The sequence below is a fragment of the Protopterus annectens genome, chromosome 1.part1 (assembly GCF_019279795.1).
Source record: "Protopterus annectens isolate FY-2018-M chromosome 1.part1, PAN1.0, whole genome shotgun sequence".
Classification (NCBI taxonomy): domain Eukaryota; kingdom Metazoa; phylum Chordata; order Ceratodontiformes; family Protopteridae; genus Protopterus; species Protopterus annectens.
The window spans coordinates 836,280,916-836,296,561 of record NC_056726.1 but is presented as its reverse complement, the minus strand read 5'-3'; the positions used below and the strand labels follow the sequence as shown (position 1 = coordinate 836,296,561).

General features: G+C 38.9%; 1 non-coding gene across 1 annotated transcript; it reads right to left on the bottom strand.

Moving 5' to 3' along the window:
- Positions 1–12,969: 12,969 nt before the first annotated feature.
- On the bottom strand, positions 12,970–13,041 carry TRNAC-GCA. Its single transcript has one exon. It is a non-coding gene; the product is annotated as a tRNA-Cys (tRNA).
- Positions 13,042–15,646: the final 2,605 nt, after the last annotated feature.

Genomic DNA, 15,646 nt, shown 5'->3' with positions numbered 1-15,646 from the left:
TAATAATTGAGCCTCATCTACCTCTAACCTTGGCATATTAATTCTTCCATAAACATTTCCATTTGTATCTTTTCTTGATTTCCATATTTCTCTGTTTTATACAGACTTTCATAGAATTTCTGAAATATTTCTAATACCTCTACAGGATCTCTTGTTACCTTCCTTGTTACAGGCTTCCTAAGCTTGGCGACAGCCATTTCTACTTTCTCTTCCCTGAGTCGTTGTGCTAAAAGTTTTTGTGCTCTACTGTTTTGTGCATTACTGTTACTATAAAAAAAACAGTTGCTTAATAGCAATCTTTCTAAAGTCACGCATATTATTAAGGTAATCCTTTATTTTTTGATAAGCATTCTGCAGTTGATCCTCTTCTTGTTCTGTGAGATTCCTCCCATTTTGCAATACTTTAAAATTTGTCAGTCCCTCTAAATAATTCCTGTCACTTCTTAACCATAGCTCACTTTCTTTTATTTCCACCCTATGTTTAAACTCCACCTTAATTTTAATCCCATTCCCTAGCTATATTTTCAGAAGAAATTTCTGTCCTCACTAATAGCTCCTGAATAACCTCCACTACCCATTCATTAAATTCCTCTCTTTTCAACATATAAGTAAGAAAACATTAGTGTCTCATTTTTATTTCATTACCCTGTGTTTTCATATTAGTTGTTATTGGCGCATGATCAGAAATAGTTATTAGGAGCATATAAAGACCTTCAATTAAATGCACATAGTCCTCTGAAATGCAAATTCTGTCTAGCCTAACCCAGTTTTTATACCTTGGGGAATAATATGTGAATTTACTCCCAACTCCTATTATTAAATTCACATCTTCATGCCAAATATTTTCATAAATTTCTTCAAAAATCTAACCTCCTGTGTTATACTTTCCCTTCTAGGACCCTCAGATACATATTCACTGTTGCAAATCACATTCCAGTCCCCACCTATAAGTAATATACCTTGCTGAAAACGGATTATTTCTTCCAGAATTTTCTTAAGCTCCATTGCAGCAGTTTTAGGAGGAATATAAATGCATGCCAGTGTAATCCTACTCTCTTGCCAGTAGCCACTTAGTACTACAAATTTGCCATTATTATCTTTTTTTATCCTCTTCTATCACTATTGGAGCTCCTCTTGCAATTAATATAAGTACTACTGTTCTCCCTTATCCCAAGTATTTCACGGAATAACCATCCTGAAACCTCTTTTTATCAAATTCACATATTCAGTTCTTGCTAAGTGTGTCTCCTGTAACATAGCTATTTGCACTCTACATTTTTAATATAATTCACTACTTTCTTTTTTGTATTCATCTGTGACATCACTGACATTTAAAGACATTACAGAAAGCATAATTGCATTAAAAAGTTATTATTCCCACTTTTTATGTACAACACCTTTTTTGCTATATGTCTATTTCCAGATTTTGTGTTACATGCATACATTATTTGACAGGTTAAACTTTAATACAGTTGTTTCTTGTCATATCCATCTGAACCTATCACAACTTCCTGCTTTATTGAAAGCCCTCAAACAAAAAACAAACACATCCCCAATACCCCTAAAACCTATCAACTTATAAGCTGTATAAGCTCAGCAGATCCTGCCCAGGTGTCCTGCAGAAACCTACAATGCCAGAAAGGCAAAAGGAGAGACTTTGGAGTGCTTAAGTAACATATTTTGCTTTTTTTCTTGTTGTTTACTGCTATTTCTGCCTAAGCGCTAGTTTTCTGGTGTTTATTGCTTCTCAGAACACTCAAGTCGTTTTTGCTCTAAATTGTATTTTTTAATCGTCTCTGGCTTCCCACTCACGTGCGACAGCTATTACTGCACTGTAAAAGTTGTTTGTTACCTATTTCTACTGTATTTACTGAAAAAACAAAAAAATCTTGCTATTTTCCCGCCTTACTAAGCTAGAAAAGTCCAGTTTCAGATACCTGCTGATACCTGGACTGTGTTTAAGCTTCTGTGTTGGCCATACCTTACTTGGGCAAAAAGGAAGTTTCTTTGTTCACCAGTGAGAGTGGGGAGCTCTGAACAGCCTACCTGTCCTTGGAAGAGTGGTTTCTTCCCAGAAACTGTAGTTTTATTGGCCATTTTGGACTAATTTCTATCTCTTTAATCTTTCTGATATAAAAATGCATTTGCGTGGTTTTTGCGTCTCTATAAGCTCAGCAGATCATGCCCAGGTGTCCTGCAGAGACCTACAATGCCAGAAAGGCAAAAGGAGAGACTTTGGAGTGTTTAAGTACCATTTTTTTGTTTTTCTTGTTGTTTACTGCTATTTCCGCCTAAATGCTCGTTTTCTGGCGTTTATTGCTTCTCAAAACACTCATTTTATACTGAAAATTGCATTTACTTGTGCCTGTACTTTAAACAAGTCATTTTTGCTGTAAATTGTATTTTTAACTGTCCCTGGCTTCCCACTCACGTGCGACAGCCATTACTGCACTGTAAAAGTTGTTTGTTACCTGTTTCTACTGTCTTTACTGAAAAAACAAACTAAAAAAAATCTTGCTATTTTCCCACCTTACTAAGCTAGAAAAGTCCAGTTTCAGATACCTGCTGATACCTGGACTGTGTTTAAGCTTCTGTGTTGGCCATACCTTACTTGGGCAAAAAGGAAGTTTCTTTGTTCACCAGTGAGAGTGGGGAGTTCTGAACAGCCTGCCTGTCCTTGGAGGAGTGGTTTCTTCCCAGAAATTGTAGTTTTATTGGCCGTTTTGGGCTAATTTCTATCTCTTTAGTCTTTTGGATATAAAAAACGCATTTGCGAGGTTTAGCACGCCGGGCAGCGCCGGTTAGCTAGGGTTGAACTATTCCCGGCTCTACAAAGTCTACTCTTCAGTTTTTCCCTTGGAACTAGACAAACCTTCAACTCTAGCACTCAAGCATTCATTTTACAGCCCAGCACTTGCTTAAAATTCATAACAAGCACTAACTACCCCTAGCACTAGCCCCCCTTATACTGTCCAGACGGACAACGCTCTCTAATCGTCCCCACCAGTCAATCAGGAAAACAGATCACTCTACCTATTCAGGCATGTCCAAAGGGTAGTTTCCGGTGTACTCTCCAGTCCAACTGGTGAATCTGGGCATTTTGAGGCAATGTTACAACTGCCTCATGTACACAGACAACCCACACCTCCTACCACCAAACACTAATATATGCAAGAGATGCAATTATACAGCCAGACTAGAGGCAAAGCTCTCTCAACCCAAGACTGGAACTGACAGTCAAGAGGAGAAGGGTAATACTTGCAACACACCACCAGTCTCACATAGACCTAACAAACCAACACAGGCAAATAACACACATAAATACACAAAAACATACTCGAAGGCTCTAAATAAAAATCTGCAAAAGCAACAGAGACCTCCAAAGCAGACATCCATGCAACCTCCACAACCCATCACCAACCATGAAACATATACTTCACATAATCAGTGTGTCATGCAATCACAGCCCTTAAGGCAAAATAACATACCCAACACACTAGTAATAGACGACTCTATAGTCAGGCACACTGATGTCCCACTAACTAGGCTGGACAAGGAGAAGGTTACAGTTAACTGCCTGCTGGGCGCCAGGATCCGCCACATAACACAAGTACTCAGGTCACTCCAGAACAATTACAAATATGACTCTATCATTGTACATGTTGGTGTGAATGACCTGAGACGTACTTCCCTGGACTACATGAAAAGAGACATGGAAGAGCTCTCTGATCATGTAGCCTAGGCAGATATGACCCTGATCCTGAGTAGCATCCTGCCCTCACCACGAATGATGCCACAATATAAAGAAAAAATTATCAATTTCAACAATTGGCTAAGTTTTTGGTGTCATTCAAAGGGGATCCAGTGTCTGTCTGCCTGGGATGATATGCTCGACAAGCCACGTTGCTTCACAAGAGATGGCTTGCACCTATCACCCTTAGGCTTCTGAATACTGGCAAAGGCTCTTGCCGCCCCCATTGTGCCTTTTTTAGGCAAGGCTCAAAAGACAAACCCACCACCGTAAAAAGCACAAGAAACCAAAAACTGAGGGTAATTCTACTCAACGCCAGAAGTCTAAACCTCAAAATGCACGCACTCGAGGCACTCCTCAGTATGGAGAACATCGATATCTGTGCAGTAACAGAAACCTGGTTTAAGGCTCCAGAGAGCACCCCAGCACTATCAGGCTATAACTCATACCATACCTTTCGGCTACAGAACCTGGACCAAAACACAAAAGGCGGGGGTGTATCCATTTTCATCAAGGATACTCATACCTCCAGGTTAGTGGCACAGCACGATGCAACAGAGATCATCCAAATGCAACTAACAATGGGCAAAACTGCAATCCAAATTGTAGATTGCTACAGATCACCCACCTTGACCCAGGACCCCCATTCTGCATTTCTGGAGACACTGGGAAATATGAAGGTCCTACCAAACACCCTAATACTGGGTAATTTCAACTACCCAAACATTAACTGTGAGAACTACTCAAGTACTAACTCCCTTGCCCAACGCTTTCTAGAATTTATAAACTCGAATGTCCTGGATCAACTGGTTAACACTCCCACCAGAGGGAACAACATATTGAACCTGGTCATCACCAACATGGGCGACCGGTGTTCCACACCTGACGTCAACCCCTCGCTGGTTAGATCAGACCATAGACTAATCACTCTGGATATCTACATTCCAGCCCCAACCCCAGTCAAGGAAACCACCATGAAAAACTATTCAAAAGCAAACTTCAAGTTACTTAACACCGAGGTGGAAAGGTTCACAGCCCCCATGCCAATGGACAATGCTGTCCAAGCTGCTGAAATCTATACAAAGGCACTCCATGACCATCTGCAGGAATGCATGGATCGTGCTATCCTAAGTAAAACCAAGACTCACTCCTCCAAGAAAAGTAAACCAGTCTGGTGGACCCCTGCCATAAACAGGCTGTACAACAGAAGGAGGGAACTAGTACAGATAAGAGCAAAATCCCTAGAAGGAAAGACATCCCTGACCAGTATCAGCAAGAAACTACGATCCCTTATTAAATCATCCAAAGCTAGCTTCGAAAGAAAAATTGCCAAGGACTCCAAAGATAACCACAAAGCATTCTTTAGCTATGTCAAGAACCTAAGTGGAAACTCTCAGATCTGCTATGAGTTGGTGCAGAATGGCACAAAATACACTGAACTGACTGATATTGCCAATATTTTGGCAGACAGGTTTAGTGCAAGCTTCACACCCCTCTCACCCCCTAAAGGGCCCATAACCATACCAGAAGAATGTAAGGCCCCAGCAATCACCGGCACACAGGTTAAAACAGCCCTATCCAAAGCCAAAAACACAGCCTCAATGGGACCGGATGGTGTCGCAGGCTGTGTCCTACAAGAGCTCCAAAATTAACTAACCCTGGTGTCAAAATCATGGCCTCAAGCTGAATGCCAAAAGTGCATAGTCATTCCCTTTGGAAAAAACAAAGTACCCATGATCTACCACATAGGTGGTAGTCCCCTAACTACAGAAAAAGTAATAAGGGATCTGGGGACCCAAGTAGATAGTAATCTCTCCTTTGGTAATCATATTGCCAAGGTGGTAAGAAAATCCTTCTATGTGGCCCACCTAATCTCAAAAGTGTTTGCATCCAGATCAAAGGAGGTTATTGTGCCTCTCTACTCATCACTTATTAGACCCATTATAGAATACAAAGCCCCATTTGGGATGTACCTTACAAGACACTTGCAACAGCTGGAAAGACCACAGACGTACCTCACTGAGAGGATTACTGTTCTTAAAAAGATGACCTATGCAGCCAAACTAAAGAAACTCTAGCTGTACTTGGTTGCATACCACTTACTCAGAGGTGATCTCTGCCTGACTTACAAGGCCATGTCCAAACCAGAATTGATGGATATGCTCCACCTAAAAAAAAAACAATCCCTGAGAGTCACATGCTCTAGGGATATAAACCTTACTACAATGTTAAATAGGACATGCTGGAGGGATAGATTCCTGACCCAGAGACTCCCCATGCTTTGGAACAAAATTCCAATATACATCAGGCAGAGCCCCTCACTAGCACTCTTCAAGACAAACCTTGATGGGTGGATGGGAAACAGAAAATTTACCTCGGGGATCACTGCAGTGGCTCTGCTAGACAGAGGCGCAGGGAACTAATGGCTCTGCTGGTCAGAGTCACAGGGAACTAATCTAAGGGGGTGGCGAAAGCCAACACACTCTGGCTAGGCTTATAAATGCCCTTGGGCATTTACTTACCTATGAACCTATTAATACTAACATACAAAAATATGTACATCTTCAAATACTGAAGTTTTACCCTCCTAATAGGAACAAAAGTACTAAACTGACAGCCACACCCACATACTTGAGTTAACCTAAAAGAAAGGTTAAACATGCTAAGACACATGGTACAGCCTGTGCTTCTACTAAATGCTAATTGGTTTTGTCTTTGTATAGCTCCTCCAGCGGGGAAAATCCCTGAATGCTTTCAGAGAACATTATGTCCTAGCCAATTTCTATTCTTGTTTTTTTCTTCTTCAGCCAATCACTCTCCACCAGCATGTAGCCAGTTTCTCTTTTTCAGATGGTCTCCATGGAAACACAAAAAACAGGCAGCCAGTTTCTCTTTATTAAATCGTTTCCATGGAAACACGAATACCAGCTGCATAATTGCTACTGAACATACACGTATTTGCTAGAAAAAAGCCTCATAATATTCAATATTCTTTTTCATTTGTTTGCTTACTCTTAAAACATGTTACTAAATCAATCTAAGGTCCTTAATCCAATCATTTTCCCATGCAAGAATGAGAAAAAGCATATTAATTTTTCTTTCATAATGCTCTTTTAACCAGGCTTTTTGTTTTCATTGCATTGCCTACATTTCTTAAAACTGAACAAGAAGAAAGAGAGGAGAGAGAAAGAATAGGAAAAAATATAGCAGCACCTGTTTACAATCCCCATTATACTTAAAAATAACTGGGAAAACTTTACTTTATAGTACACAAAGAAAACCATACACCACAAAAATAATGCTAGTAAGAAAAAATAAATCACTACTTACAGTTAACTTTCTCCCTCCTCTTCTCCTCCCCAAATCATTTTTTGAACATTAATGACATGAAGAAGGGCATATGCTTTAGAGTCCCCCACAAGTCCAACAAATTCTGAGAAAGTCCAACATTTCCAGATTTTCTTGTTCTGTCATATTTCACAAAGATAATTACTGCATTGTAATCTCACATTATGTTACTGGTTTTATTACTGTTCACCTCCATCTCCCAAATCATGCCTCTGCTTCATTTCCAACATACTCTCAATTCTTCTACTCAACCATTGTGCTCTCTTCCTTCACTCCAACATTTTCTGATGAAACATTGGAAAAGTTTCACAGGTCACTTTTGTATTTCCTCAAAAAAAAGATTTTGCCCCTCCAGGGAAAAATACTTTGAAGACAGAAGAAGACAGAAGTTTGAATATCACACCTGTGCCATGACATTCCCTGAATAGTGGAATACATTTGCTTCTCTTCTGCCTGGTGTACAATGAGTAATCATTCTCCACAAACACTCTGTCTCCCACTTTTAGTACTTTGTCCTTTTGCCACTTTTTTGTCAAAATCAACTCCTTCTGCTTGTAGGATTGCATCTTTACTATTAAAGGTTGCTTTCTCATCACCAGGTTTGGAGCATACACACAACGTGCCCTTTCAACTAACAACTCCTGCTCTGGAATACCAGTCCAGCTGCTTATTTTTGCTTTCATAAAATTAATGCAGTCTGTTCCTGCCAGCTTCTCTGGTATAGCTGAAAATCTCAGATTTTCCCTATGTGCCCTGTCCTCTAATTCTATCTTTTTTTGAAACCTCTCTTCCTGAGCAGTCTCATATTCAGTTAGCCTTTTCATTTCAACCTCTGATTTTTGCAGCTTTATCACCTCATCTAAATATCTGTTTAAAGCTTCTTCCATTTTTCCATCCTTTTGTTTGCGCTAATATACTCCATCAGTGTTTCATTTACTTTAATCAGGTCTGTGTGCAATTGTCTTGTATCTTCCTGTAGATTACTGGAATTCATGTCTGGGGGCTGCATTGCTTTTTGCTAAACAGCTGCAGAACTTTCCCCAGTCAGTGTTTCTTCCTCACTTTTTGTTGCTGATGTTTTCCAGGTCTTCTGGATTTATTTTTCCTGGCATCCAGGCAGTACACTTACTAGCCAGTTACTGAAATTTACCCATAAATACAAGTCTATTGACGTTCTCTGCTGAGTTTCTGTTTCCACACTGGGAGAGCTAGAATTAAGCTGTTACTCAATATGTAGCCATCTTGGAAGTCCAAGTCCAATGTACTCTTGATTCATCTAGTCAACTCCTGTTCTTTTTTCTGTCCTTCAAGTTTTTTCCTTTGGAACAGTGGAAAATATTTCACTGGCAAAGTCACTCTATGAGCTTTATTGTCAGAGGAATGTGGTCAAGAGTCCCCATCTGTTTGCTGACTCACCTTTTATTGGATGAACTTCAAAATTTCCTCTTTAGTCTGTTCTGTATCAAAAAATGTCTGATCCTCTAGGAAAAAAAAATAAAGACAGCCAGATACAGCAGCTTGAATCTCACACCTGTCTCCCAGTGCTGCCTGATTGCAGAGATAAATCTGCTTTTCTTTTGCCTGGTGTACAGTGAATTATCATTTTCCACACTCTGCTGTCTCCAATTTTTAGTACTTTTCCCTTCTGCTATAATTTTGTTAGGATCAGCTCTTTCTGCTGGTATGAAGCCTGTTTCTTCCAGTTTCTTTGATACAGCAGAAAATCATAGTTTTTTTTTCTCCTCGAGCTCTGCCTTCTAACTCTACCATTTTTTGAAACAGCTCTTCTTGAGACGTTAAATACTCAGCCAGCCTTTTCTTCATTTCAGACTCTGATTTTTGCAGATTTATCTGATTATCTGAATAGCTAGTTAAAGCTTCTATTTTTCCAGCCTTTTGTTGTTTTAGTTGATATACTCATTTAATGTTTCACTTATTTTAGTCATCTCTAAGTAGTAGTCATAGTCAATACTACTGAAAATATGGAAGTAAAATGGATTTTGCTTTTAGGAGCACATAGAGGTTTGGGTTTGAATGACAGTGTTCCATTGATGCCAGTGCTAAAATCTAGAAGATTAAAATAAAATTAAAAAAATAATACTATTTTAACAAGAGAAGACTACATAAACACATGCAGGGCGTTTGGTCAAAATGACAATATTTCTTGAGCTTCTTCTAGCATAGAAATCATTAAAGACAAGCATTTGTTGAGATGTATGTATTAAAGCATGTGTATTCACTAGGTGGACAACATGTGCATGTATTAGGCAGAATATACGTATTCATTAAGTTGTTGAGTGTGTACTGCTTATACTTTCATATATATATATATATATATATATATATATATATATATATATATATATATATATATTTATGCTATCTATGCACATAAGTAGTTGCTAAATGGGGAACATGAGTATATGTATTTATTCATTGACTTTTTATGTATTTTATTTATATTTATCCACATGTTCTTGTCTTTACATTTTGTGCATGTGGTTTTTAAACAGAGTTTCTCTGACTTCAGCAATTAACTAAGGGCAAAACGTAACCATAGTAATTAATTGATTGCTGAGTGATGAATAAACTTTGAGTGGTAGGATTGGTTGTTCTAGTAATGAATTAAAGTATTTAAGTGCTGTTGCTGTTTGAATGAACTGTCTGATGAAGCAATGGTTACCATTGTGAAAGTGCTCACCATTTTGCATTAAAAAAGATTTTACTTTGTTGTGGTTCAGCTTCTTTATTCCAGCTACCTTCCTACTGGGCACCTGTGTTTCAACATTTTCATCTCTAAGTATGTTTATTTTTTCCTCTAAATTACTGGAAGCTATCTCTTATACCAAAGATGAAGTCTGAACTGCTTTTTACTGAAAAGCTACAGGATTCTTCCAAGGCAGTATTTTGTCTACACCTTTTCTGGTTGATTTTCTTTTGGGTTCTCTAAATTTTTTCTTTGCTGGCATCCAGGCCACTAAGAATTTTTTACTCAAGCTGACAATATCACTGATTCTTATTTCTCAATTTCTTTTTCCTTACTGGACGAGCTGAAATTAACCTGTCAACCAGTGTGCAGCCATCTTGAAAGTTCAAGGTTGGTAATATCTTGTCACAAATTGCTAGGTCCGACAAATTCTCAAATGTTTGCACCTTATTAAGAACCAGAGTGTTTCCATATGCACTGAATAAGATTTTAATTGCCTGATCCTTAAGAAGCAAACTCTCTCTCTCTCTCTCCCCCTTTACCTTTATTGGAAAGGCTATTACGAGAGCGTGGTCTAGGCTCAGCTGCATTCATTCCTGACATTACATGACTTGTGGAATCCTTCTCAGTCTAGTTTTAATTGTAGACATTATACAGAGACATTATACAAAGATCATTAGAATGGTTAATGACCTTTTGATGGTGACAGATCAATGTCAATATTCTGTCTTGGTCTTGACCAATTTTCACAGAGCTTTTGGAACTGCTGACCACAGGTGTAATATGACACTCATGAGATGTGCCCATTAGCAGCTTAGCTGTTGAAGTCTGAACCTGCTACAGGCAGGCCAAATCATACAGAGTATTGGATTATTAAGTTTGAACAGAACAAAGCATAAATCACTGTCCCAAAATCCAAAGATAGAATATGGCATCAAACCCAAGTTCTGTGCTTTAGATAAAAATAAGATGTCTTGACAATTGCTGGCACATGGTTCTTTAGTGTCAGCCTACCATCAAGATCAATGCCTAAAATGTCCTGACATCAATAATGTATCCTGTAAGCTTTCACAAAGTAGAATTAGCCAGGACACTCATCTACTCCACCAGACCACCTTTCATATAAGCTATGAAGTCTGGTACTTCCTCTCTCCTCACACTGTCCTCCAAGTCCACTAACTTGAAGGTGAGCAACATTAACTTTTTCTGTGAATTATTAGTGTGCTCTTCAACACCTTATTCTGTTGCAGTGATAAATGCCATCCACTTGGTCTCCTAGTAACATATCCACTTTCAGGCCACTCATATCCATTTTAGCTGTAAATTTGAACAATTTACTATTTATGTTTTGCAACTCAAAACTGCCTCCAGTGACACCTACACCATCACACCAAAGGCAAGAGTATCCAAGCCCTTCTTTTGACTGACAGCCTCCATATTCATACCACTCAAACTAAGACACCTTCCTGATCACAAATCTTTAGATGACATTATACAAGCACTAATTTTTCAATAATTTACCAAATGTATACAACTCCAACTCGCATACTTTAGAATTATTTTTCAGAAAAAAGAATCACTGTCCATCATTCATTCATCTACTAATATCCGTTACAGTGTGACAAGAAAAGAGCACCATAAGATGTTGACACCATGGTGATTTTTAAGCGGAGGTAGCTATCATGAAGGGCTAAAGTTATGTCATCTCCTTGTGACAGAATGGGACAACAGACTGCATAATGACCATTCAAAAGGTCATAAAACAAATGTTAAGACTAAATCCTTTGTACTCTTTGACAGCAAAAAGAATATGGAATATCATCCTAAGCCTCTTTAGTGTGGCTAGAGAGGCTGAAGAGCTGCTGTACTGTTCTACGGCCTGGGTGGTGTCTGTACTGTTCTTCTTAAATCAAAGGTTTAACAGCTTTCATCTAAAGTTTCCTTTTCAGCATTCCACTATAGGCTTTCCGGTATACTGAGAACTATGCCCACCTTGATGGAATACACCCTCTCATCCATATTCTTAAAAACAGAAGGAGACTAATACCTCGGTTTACAAGTCCAAAGGAACTATTCCTGCCTTATATACAATATTAACAATGCAAGTTATCCACAGTGTTCCAACACCTACAACTTTACTAGTACAGAGGCCTATTACAACCTCAGTGATTTCAACTACAGCAAAGAACTCCAAAAGGCCAGCACTTTCAGATACTGTCCCCTGTTAAGACGGTGTGTGTATGAGGATATGTCCTTAAATTCTTCCTTCTACTTCTCAACAGTCTACCCCAGAGTGGTCAGAATTATCCTGCTGTTGTTTAGATCTAAATGGCTTTACAGAACATACTTGAGGCCATCTGTTAGTCCTTGTTTGCAGCCTTTTGAAGTGGGGGTCATGCAGTGAAAAAAAATAATTTGTAGTGGAGCTATTACCTTTACACTAATCAAACAAAGCTGTAGTACAGGGTTTCAAGACATCCAAGTCTATTTGTCAAGCTAGGTATTAAGAATGCAAAATGATCTGTTTTTATGCACACAGAAATAGTAATAGTACTCGAGTGGCAACAGTATATTGACAAAAAAAAAATCAAAAGGAAGTTGCAGTGGAACTAATACCTTTATTGGTTAACTATGTAAAGTTAGAATGCAAGGTTTCAAGATTACTGTGTCTCTTTTTCAGACAAGGTGTAATGAAAATGAAATGGTCAATTGTTATAAATACAATGAAAGAACAATATACACTTCCATATCAACACAGAAATAGACTTCAGCATGCAGTACAGTAAAACTGCACCACTCTATCCAAACTCCTCCCATGCCCTGTCACTACAACTTTTTTAGCTTGCTCGTAGCTAGTGGCCAACACAGAACAGCCCTCTGAATACACTGCCTAGAAGGCCACCTTCTTCATCCTAACAGTTTTGCTCATTTTCGGTGTTTACCAGCAAGCTGAAGTTTTTTTTTCTACTCTGTTTTCCCACATTTGAGCTTGAGTAAACTAGCTGTCATATAACCAGAATTGTATGAACTAATTTATTCCATGTTTTCTGTTTATTCTATCACATTCATGAGTTTATTTTACTTTATTTCCACTCATAAGTTCAAGAGGACATAATTCTGGGTGAACAAACATAGAAAAGAACTTTAAAAAAATTAAATAGGAAGGGGGCATCCGGATTTGAACCGGAGACCTCTTGATCTGCAGTCAAATGCTCTACCACTGAGCTATACCCCCAACTGCCAACATTTTTATTTCATTTAATTTCTTAATTCTTGTCCATTCATATTCTTTACAGTTGTATTATGTTCTCATTTTTACAAGTATAAAACGATGGCACAAAACTAAAACAAGATACAATACCAAGCAGGAAGTAGTCACTCTAAAAACAGAGCTTTTAATCTACACAGAGCTCTGTTCAGAAATTCAAGTTAACCACCATACCAAACAGAAGAATTTGGCAGTCATACTTTGTGCACGTCAGAGTGGTGTAATGTTGATATTATACTACAACAAATAATAAACACACCAGTCAAATGCTCTACCACTGAGCTATACCCCCAACTGCCAACATTTTTATTTCATTTAATTTCTTAATTCTTGTCCATTCATATTCTTTACAGTTGTATTATGTTCTCATTTTTACAAGTATAAAACGATGGCACAAAACTAAAACAAGATACAATGCCAAGCAGGAAGTAGTCACTCTAAAAACAGAGCTTCTAATCTACACAGAGCTCTGTTCAGAAATTCAAGTTAACCACCATACCAAACAGAAGAATTTGGCAGTCACACTTTGTGCACGTCAGAATGGTGTAATGTTGATATTATACTACAACAAATAATAAACACACCAGGTGACTAAAATGACTACGTCTTTATTAACCATAAAAACAGCATCTTGTAGAACAGAAAGTACAAAGTATTAAGAATATAAATGGATATCAATATATAAAGGCATTGGAAAGCATGAAGTGGAGAGACCTGCATCTGTATTATTCGATTAAGGTAAGAGCTGATTCTTCCACAACTCACTGAAATACTCTAAAATGAAGAACACGATGTCAAGCAACATACTGAAATTAAAAAATACATATTTGCCACATGCTTTTCCAGACTAGTTTTAAAGCAGTTAGACAAATATACTCTGGAGAAATTATATGGTAGAAGAAAGAAGTCTTAGTGACCCTCATCCAGAATAATTTAACATACACTCCTACTGTGTAGGAATATTTCATTTATTTATTTGTGCACTTGTCTTCTTTAAACCTCTTCATTCACAACATTGAAACACTAAAGGTGGAGGCTTGTCCATATTCATTAAGGATATCTACACCTCCAAGCTAGTTGCTCAGCATAATGCATCCGAGATTATCCAAGTTCAACTAACTCTAGGCAAAACCTCAATCCAGATTGTAGCTTGCTACAGACCCCCCCACCATGCCCCAGGATTCCCACTTCTCTTTTTTTGATACACTGGAAAATATTAAGGTACAACCCAACACTCTAATAATGGGTGATTTCAACTACCCTAACATTAAATGGGAAAACTACTCATGTACCAACTCTTTTGCTCAACGTTTTCTGGAAATCATCAATTCCAATGCCTTGGATCAACTTATCCACACCCCCACCAGGGGCAGCAATATCCTAGACCTGGTCATCACCAACATGGGTGACCGGTGTTCCACACCAGAGGTCAGCTCCTCATTGGTCAGGTCCGACCACAAGCTAATCTCCCTAGACATCCACATTCCGCTCCCACCCTCCATTAGGAAAACAACCATAAAAACTTTCTCCAAAGCCAACTTCATGCTTCTTAAGACAGAGGTGGCAAACTTCACGACACCCATGCAGATGGACAATAGAGGTACGACTGCTGAATCTTACACAAATGCATTTTATAAGCACTTACACGAGTGCATGGATCGTGCTATCCCTAACAGAATCAAGATGCTATCCTCCAAAAAAAGGAAGCCAATCTGGTGGTCTTCTGCCATAAACAAACTCTACAACAGAAGAAAGAAACTGTTGCAAAAAAGAGTAAAATCCCACGATTGGAGGAACTCCCTGGTCAACCTCAGTAAGAAGCTGAGATCCCTCATAAAATCCTCCAAAGCTAGTTATGAAAACAAAATTGCCACTGATTCTAAAGACAAGCACAAAGCATTCTATAGCTATGTCAAGAATTTCAATGGCAACACTCAGATCTCCTCTGAGTTATAGCACAATGACACTAAATATACAGAACCAACTGATATTGCCAACATCCTGGCAGATAGGTTCAGTGCTAACTTTACCCCCCCTCTCACCCCCTAAAAGGTCCATCTTTATACCGGAAGAATGCAAAGTTCCTGTAATCACGGCTGCACAGGTAAAAACCTCACTTTCCAAAGCCAAGAACACAGCATCCATGGGACCTAACAACATCGCAGGCTCCCTGCTACATGAACTACAGAATGAACTGGCACCCCACCTAAGTACCATGTTCAATCATAGCCTCACCTCAGGCTTTGTGCCCACTGAATGGCGCATGCGACAGTTATCCCACTCCACAAAGGGGGGGCCACAACAGACCCCAGGAACTACCGCCTCATTAGCCTGACGTGCCTGGTCTACAAGGCCATGGAATTTATCATCATGGAACTCATAAACAAAGATATTGGAGATCTCCAAACTCTGGACCCCTCACAGTTTGGGTTTGTAAAAGGCAGATCATGTCTCCTAAACCTGATAGACTTCTTTGAAGTAGTCACCAAAGCCATAGATGAGGGTAAGGTGGTTCACACAGCCTATCTAGATCTCGCCAAGGCGTTCAACACCATCCCCCACTCTGAAATTA